General features: G+C 41.7%; 1 long non-coding RNA gene across 1 annotated transcript; it reads left to right on the top strand.

Annotated features, from left to right (window-relative positions):
• Positions 1 to 380: 380 nt before the first annotated feature.
• LOC311229279 lies at positions 381 to 7,992 on the top strand. Its single transcript, XR_014619735.1, has 4 exons — positions 381 to 536; positions 1,251 to 1,334; positions 2,722 to 2,842; positions 7,274 to 7,992. It is a non-coding gene; the product is annotated as an uncharacterized lncRNA (long non-coding RNA).
• The last annotated feature ends 284 nt before the right edge of the window (positions 7,993 to 8,276 follow it).

Genomic DNA, 8,276 nt, shown 5'->3' on the forward strand with positions numbered 1-8,276 from the left:
GTGATTGATTGAAAACGTTATTAACAGATTGCAGAATGGGTACAATACAGTACGGCTAAATTCACACAAGTACTAAGGATGCAGTTTATGACATAAAGATATACAGTACTTTGTAAGAAAACGAGATAATAAAAGATATATACATCCGAAAGAGACTATATTATTCTCATGTACAATGAAGTTGTGATATTTTTCTGTATTGTCGCAGTGAAAGGGTTAACCCGTTGGTAGTGTGGTAGTGAAAGGGTGTATGTATCTAGCTTTTTAAATCCATTTCAAGGTACATTCACACACTGTCATACTTTTGTTTCTGAAAGACAACTACTGTTTCATATTGTGTCAGATTCTCAGTTAGTGGTCCCCGCCACAACCGTGTCACCTAGTACTTTCTACAAGCTGGGCAATGACTCCTTCAAACTGGTGGCCCAGAAGATGAAGTGGGACGAGGCCAGGAGGCAGTGCCAAGCAGACGACGCATATCTGGCCAATATCCTGAACCCGATAATACAAGCCTTCATTACCCTGCAGATCCATAAGTTATTATCCATAAATTATTATTATTATCTCTGTGTGTGGCGTTAGGCGCTGAGCGTGGCACGAATAAATTATTTTTCAGCCCGCTTTTGTATCGTGCATAAGAACACAAATACTCTCGATAATCTATAGTTTATTTGAAAACTATTCATAAATCAGCCGGAAAATGACAATGTGTTTTGTGTATTCCAGTAAATGGCTATTTTCGTGGAATTTCTCTGAAATTACTAGAACTCTCCGAAACTATACTCGTATTCAAAACGGTATAAAACGGAAATGTACTGATGAAAAAACAATCCGTTTTGTACATCTTTGACTGCAAGCAAGTCATTGATAAGCGACGGGTGTATTAGACACATAGCCATAATTTAAGATATAGTTTATGCATTCGCAAATGTGCTCGTCCTCCCATTGATTAACGTGGTGGCATCCAAGCGATAAATTGTCATATCCGGCTGGCAACCAATGTGTTAACCCTTTCACTGCCACACGACAGAAGGTTAACCCTTTACTATCACGCAACCGACGGCGATGCTTCATCATTAGCATCATTAGCTCTGCATCCGTGGAGCTAATGATGGAGCATCGCCGTCGGTTGTGTGATAGTAAAGGGCTAACCTTCTGTATTGTCACAGTGAAAGGGTCAAGGACACTGGGTCAGACAGTTGTTTGTTCACAGAGGATCTTGTTCTCTCTTGTGACTTCTCTTTTCTCAGACTGGCGGCCGGTTCAAGTGGGTGGACAACTGGCCTCTTTCCTAGTCAAGTCAAGTCAAGAGTTTTAATTGTCACGGCATACAGGTATACAATGAAATGCGGGTGGTCTTGCCCGCAACGATATGCAATACAGTGATACAACATATAATAGAATCCAATAAAAAAAAAAAACATAGTGCAATAAACAGGTACAGGTAACATGGTGTGACATCTCGGTATCTGTACATAGTTATTTACAGAGCATGAAGGACATGCTACACCAAATGGGGGAGAAACGAGCCTACAATGAACGACGCCTGTGTCAGGGCTCTACAGTGCGAGCAAATTGCTCGCATATGCCCCTAAAAATATGTGTGTGCGAACCTGCAAAATCAAGTACTCGCACGGCGTGCGAAGTGGCGCCGGCGAGTGCAGAGTACAGCCTCATTCGTCCTTTTTTTTCTCCGCTGCGAGAATCGTTAAAAAACGACAAGTCCCACAGTTCACAGCCGCATAAACGTTCCAATCACAGTAGAGTTTCCTGTGGTCACGCGACTGGAAACTGAAAGTAATGTTTAGCGTCAGCATAGATATATCTATGAGCGTCAGTGTCTGAGTCAGACAATACAGCCATGTCGAAGCCCATTCATTTTTATTTTGCGCGAAAGATACCGGAGAATGAGAAGTCAGGCGAGGCAGCTCATGTTACAGAGGTGATAGTTAACCAAGATACTGACGCTAGCCAGCATGCTAGCGAGGCTACACCCACTACTACCCCCACTGTAGCACCCAATGTACCCACTGTAGCTAACTAGCTAACGAAGCTACACCCAATGTACCCACTGTAGCTAACGAAGCTACACCCAATGTACCCACTGTAGCTAACGATGCTACACCCACTGGAGCCGGAGGGAAGACATACAAATTTAACGTGAATTGGCTAAACATTTTCCCATGGCTAGAGTTGGAAAACAATGTCATGTTTTGTAAATATTGCAGAGGGCAGAAACAGGCAGGCAATACGCCCTTTGTGTCGGGAAACCCGCACCTGAAGAGATTCGGTAGTAAAACACAACGTCTCGCGGCGGCACATCCAGTCATCCAGTGTAGAGATTTGTACATATTGAGAAAGGAGAGACCATCCTTGTGAGTTTGTTTAGCACACACACACAGTGTGGGCCAGTGACTTTGGTGCTATTGCACAGTTCCGTTCCCATTTGAACATGCACATACAGAGTACTACTATACATGTACATTTATTTTTGTTTAAAAAATTTGAGTTTGTTTAGCACACACACACACAGTGTGGGCCAGTGACTTTGGTGCTATTGCACAGTTCCGTTCCCATTTGAACATGCACATACAGAGTACTACTATACATGTACATTTATTTTTGTTTAAAAAATGTGAGTTTGTTAATAAACTCAGTTACTAGAAAAAAATTCACTGTGCTCCTAAATTTCTTTGTGTGCTCCTAAATTTTTTCATTTAGGAGCACCTGTGCCCCTAATGAAAAAGGTTAGCGTAGAGCCCTGTCTACATGGACGTGGACCGAACGTGGAAGACGGCAGCATGCAGCAACAGCCACTACTCTCTCTGCAAGAGGTCACCAGGTCTGAATATCTCTATATGATAATAATAATAATAATAATAATAATAATAATAATAATAATAATAATAATAATAATAATAATAATAATAATAATAATAATTAATAATAATAATAATAATGGTAATAATAACTTAATTTGCATAGCACCTTCACAGCAGTAATGTAGACATAATGGACATAAAATAGACATAGGCATAATATTAGCATGCAATTAGCATAAAATAGTGCAGTGCAATAAAATCGCTCTAATTTACAGTACAATAATCACTGTGCATGTAATGAGTATAAGTAGCAGAGTGTATTAAAAGGCTAAGGTGAACAAGGTACGTATTTAGCTTACTTTTGAAAATATTTAGTGATCTAGCCCAGTGGTTCTCAAACTGTGGTACGCGTACCACTAGTGGTACTTGGTGGTACTGCTGGTGGTACTTGAAAACATTTCCAAAAAAGCTAAAAAAAAAAAAAAAGAAAAAGTTTTTGTGCAGTCAGGCCACTGAACTTAGAAGCAGGCCAGGCCAGGCCAGTGTTTCTGGTTGCGGCGGCGCGATAGTTAGATAATCTAAGTGGGGAACAACCAGGAGATCACTGTGACAGAGAGTAATGCAGTCTAAACAGTCATAAATCTTTAATTAAACTATAAATCTTTAATTAAACTTCAGCCCTGATCATAACCATTTATTTTTAGATTTCTTGTAATGTCAGATAAAAAATGAAATACTCCCACTTTTCTGAAAAGAGTTGGTGTTAAATCTGACATTACAAAAAATCCATCAAAATATGTGTTGCTGCTAATCATTGACACATGCCTAGCCTGTAATAATCTCCCCCAGAAAAATGTACTTTGCATTTGATATATTGAAAATATTTTACTTTTTGTGTTTTTTTAACAATAATTTGTGATGCCATCACACAAACTGGCATTTAAAGGGTAAACATTCAAACATTTATTGAATATGTGTTTTCTTCTTTTTTACAATAATTTGTGATGCCCATCACAAACACTGGCATTTAAAGGGTAGCAATGCCTGCACCAGAATGCAGGAAATTAAGTTTTTGTAACAAAATAAGTGTGTGTGTGTGTGTGTGTGTGTGTGTGTGTGTGTGTGTGTGTGTGTGTGTGTGTGTGTGTGTGTGTGTGTGTGTGTGTGTGTGTGTGTGTGTGTGTGTGTGTGTGTGTGTGTGTGTGTGTGTGTGTGTGTGTGTGTGTGTGTGTGTGTGTGTGTGTGTGTGTGTGTGTGTGTGTGTGTGTGTGTGTGTGTGTGTGTGTGTGTGAGAGAGAGAATGACGGACAATTGCTTGCTGTGTGAGAGAGAGAGAGAGAGTGAGAGAGAGATAGAGAGAATTAAGTACATTTGCTGAAATACAGTTGTTCTTAATTTTCTCACTTGCTATGTGAGAATGTTAGTTATGTTCTCAATGCCCCTTGCATTGGATGAGTTGTGTGGAAGCGTAGTTCTAGTGCTATCTCTTTGTACATTGTGGCTGTGTCTGACAAAAGTTAACAATAAATAATGGTATCAGGAATACATTTGCCTCCTGCATGAACTGTGCATAGCTGAATAGACTGTATTTTAACGCCGGTCATATGGTGGTACTTGGAGAGCCAGCTACGTTCTCAGGTGGTACTTGGTGTAAAAAGTTTGAGAACCACTGATCTAGCCTAATGTCCATAGGGTGTTCCATGGCTTTGGTGCATCATTCGCAAAGGCTGCCTCCTTGATTTTCTTTTGGCTGTGGTTGGGAACCTTCAATAAACCAGTAGTCATTCATTAATTTGGCCGTCCTCAGACGGGTTCGCCAGTGGAGATTCCAATCATCCCGATCCTCCATACATCCGACCAGTTGCGTAGGGCTCTCCACACCTGCGTCCTTCCTCAGTATGTCTACATATGTCGGTGTGGGACATCCTCTTGGTCGTCGCCCGTGTGTTGGCTCCCAGAGCACTAGCTTGCTAGTCGGAAGTACCTGGTGTCGGTGGCAGTGACCTGCAAGTTTCATCCTCCTGGATGCCACCTTGTCGCTCAGCCTTGGTAGTCCCCCGTACAGATGCTTGTTGGTTACATGCTCATTCAGAACGCAGTTTCCCGCCTGATCTCAAACCTACCGAAGTCAGCCCATGTCACCCCACTTCTTAGGGACCTGCACTGGCTCCCCATTGCCGCACGAATCCGCTTCAAGGCCCTCGACCAGGCATATCGTGTGGCAAAGGGAACGGCTCCCGCCTACCTCCGGTCAATGGTCTCTAACTACACACCCTCAAGACCCCTATACGCTCTGCATCTTCCAGCTGCCTCAGACCTACTCCTATCCAAGCTCCGGGAGGGTCATCAAAGAGAAGCCGCCTATTCTCAGTCCTTGCCCCATAATGGTAGAACGAACTTCCCACCACAGTTAGGACAGCCGAAACCCATCCAATCTTTTGCTGTCGACTAAAGACACACTTCTTCAACCAATATCTGAAATACAATTAAAAAATATATCTAACCCTAACTAACCTTACTGTCATGCACTTGTCCTAATATACTAACCCAGTGGTTCTCAACTTTTTTACACCAAGTACCACTTGAGAGTAGGCCTGCCACGATAACAAATTTTGCTGGGCGATTAATTGCCCCCGAAAATATCGCGATAAGCGATATTATTGCGACCGGTTAGAGAATTTTTTTTTGAGAAATTTATTTCCCAAAACCTTTATTTTGAAGCCCACCGCTCCGTCTTTTCCGGTGTTTTAGACTTTTATTTTGAAGCCCACCGACCGGACCGGAAGTATTGTTGTTATTATCCTAGCTTGCTGATGCTGCTGGTGGACTGGGGCCAGCTAACGTTAGCTTGCTGATGCTACTACTACTTCGACATGCTGCTAATGGGCTGGGGCGAGCTAACGTTAGCTTGCTGATGCTGCTGGTAGATCGACATGCTGCTAGTGGACTGGGGCCAGCTAACGTTAGCTTGCTGATGCTACTAGTAGATCGACATGAGCTAATGATAAAACAAATGTTGAGATTGTTGGTGAACAACTAACTTTAAGTTAGTTTTAACGTTAGCTACTAACGTTAAAACGCTAACGTTACACTACAAATAACGCTACTTGGTTAAAAGGAGCAACACTATTGAGAAATGTAGTTAAGCTATGTGGTGTTGCCCCACGGAGCTCCTGTGCTGTGCTCTCTGCTCTGTAGTAAAGCCAGCGGCCCGCCTCCCAACACGGACAGTGACTGACAAGGGGCACTGGTTCCGCCTCATTAAAACAAACGCGCAAATAGCAATTAATCGCGCCCGTCAAAATCATTGCATTAATTTTAATTATCGCGGCAATTAATCGATTTATTGCTTATCGCGGCAGGCCTACTTGAGAGCGTAGATGGCTCTCCAAGTACCACCATATGACCGACGTTAAAATACAGTAATTAACTCTATTCAGCTATGCACAGTTCACACAGGAGGCAAATTTATTCCTAATACCATTATTTATTGTTAACTTGTACGAAAGGGGTACTAGAACTAGCAAACTCTTCCACACAATTCTCAAACAATGCAAGGGGAATTGAGAACATAATAACTAACATTCTCACATAGCAAGTGAGAAAATGAAGAACAACTGTGAAAATTAAGAACAACTGTATTTCAGCAAATGTACTTCATTCAAACACTCTCTGAATGAACACTCTCCATCTCTCTCTCACACTCTCCATCTCACTCTCTCTCTCTCTCTCTCTCTCTCACACATGCACAAAGTGTAACAGGCGAGGGATAATACAGTTCAAACAAATAAGTGTATTTCTCTGTCTGTCAGATTCTATCTCTCCCCCACTGTGTCTCTCCCTCTCCATCTCTCTCCCCCCTCTCTCTCCCCCCTCTCTCTCCTTCTCTCTTTCTCTCTCCCTCTATCTCCTTTCCTTTCTCTCTCCTTCTCTCTCCCTCTCTCTCCTTCCCTTTCTCTCTCCCTCTCTCTTGTCCCCCTCTCTCTCCCCCTCATTCTGTCTCTCACACACACACACAAATTTTGCGTGGGCTGATCCATAGTGGGCGAGTGCCTGCGGTCAACCGCGGTGGCGATCAAACTAAAATATTTTTATTGTTTGCGGTTAATTTGCGACCTGGTTAGTTAAAATACAAATATAATTAGCATAATACCGCCGATATCCTGCATCAAATCCCGACTCTTTCCAGAGGGATCTTCTTCCAATCAAATAAAGTCTAATCCGACGGCAGTAACAGCATAAGGATGAATGAATAGTGATGTGGATGTAAATCAACAAAACACTTGTAGTCCATTCTAGAAGTGACGGAAGGCTTTGAGAAACGAGTGTTCAGTCGCTCGGTATAGTGTGTGGCTACTTACCAGCTTTCGCTATGCAAAACTTAATTTAGTCTCTTGAAACCTGTTTTTTCATGCATTAGTATTATCTCATCCCGATTCTCCTTATTTCAGGTGAGTGGCACTGGATCGACAACAGCGTCGTGGACTACACCAACTGGAAAGTCGGGTATCTCATGATGCAGCAGTTAAGGTGTTGATACCATTCAGCACCACATATCTGTGTGAAGCTGGCTTTTCATCCATGACGGCTCTGAAAACAAAATATAGGGCCAAGTTGAGCCTTGAGGATGACATGCGTGTTGCCTTGTCAAAGATCTCCCCACGTATTGACCGTATTATTAGCCAGCAGCAGCAGACCTCGCATTGAGCTAGAAATTTCCACTGAGTGAACTAGTGCTTATTTTCTGTATTTATTTATATTTTTTGAGAAATGGTAACTTGGTGATCCTTTTCTGTATTTAAAAAGAATACATGATTTTCTGTTTTTGAGAAATGGTCAAACTTATCCAAATATGCTATTTTTATGGAGAACAGTGCAGCTGCAACAGATAGCACTTTAGTGATCCTTTTCTGTATTTAAAAAAAATACATGATTTTCTGTTTTTGAGAAATGGTCACACTTATCCAAATATGCTATTTTTATGGAAAAGTGTGCAGCTGCATGTGCAGCTGCAACAGATAGCACTTTAGTGATAATTTTCTGTAATTATTAATGCTATTTGATTTACTAATAACTACAAGCAGTGTAATGTCAACAGTACTAAGCCATTTAGACCTGAAACACCTGTTAATAATGCATTATATAGCCTGCATATACACACAAATGTGTTTCCCGGTTTCTTAAATAAACATTATTTTGAAAGCAAGCACTTTTGTCATCATTGTAGCAAAAAAGACAGGACCGGAAAAGTCTTTATCGTATGTAGGGGTGACCCCCCCCCCCAACCACCTCCAATGTACAGTCCCCCCCACCCCACCTACCCAACCTCCTCCAATGTACAGTTTCTACGTCAAATGTATATACTCTCTTTTCTGGACTATTTTTGTATCACAAACAGTACTGTATTTGCAAATCTGGTAAATCTGGTATGTCATAAATGTATAGATGTAGCAG

This window comes from Notolepis coatsorum (genome assembly GCF_963971535.1).
Source record: "Notolepis coatsorum genome assembly, chromosome: 1".
Lineage (NCBI taxonomy): Eukaryota > Metazoa > Chordata > Actinopteri > Aulopiformes > Paralepididae > Notolepis > Notolepis coatsorum.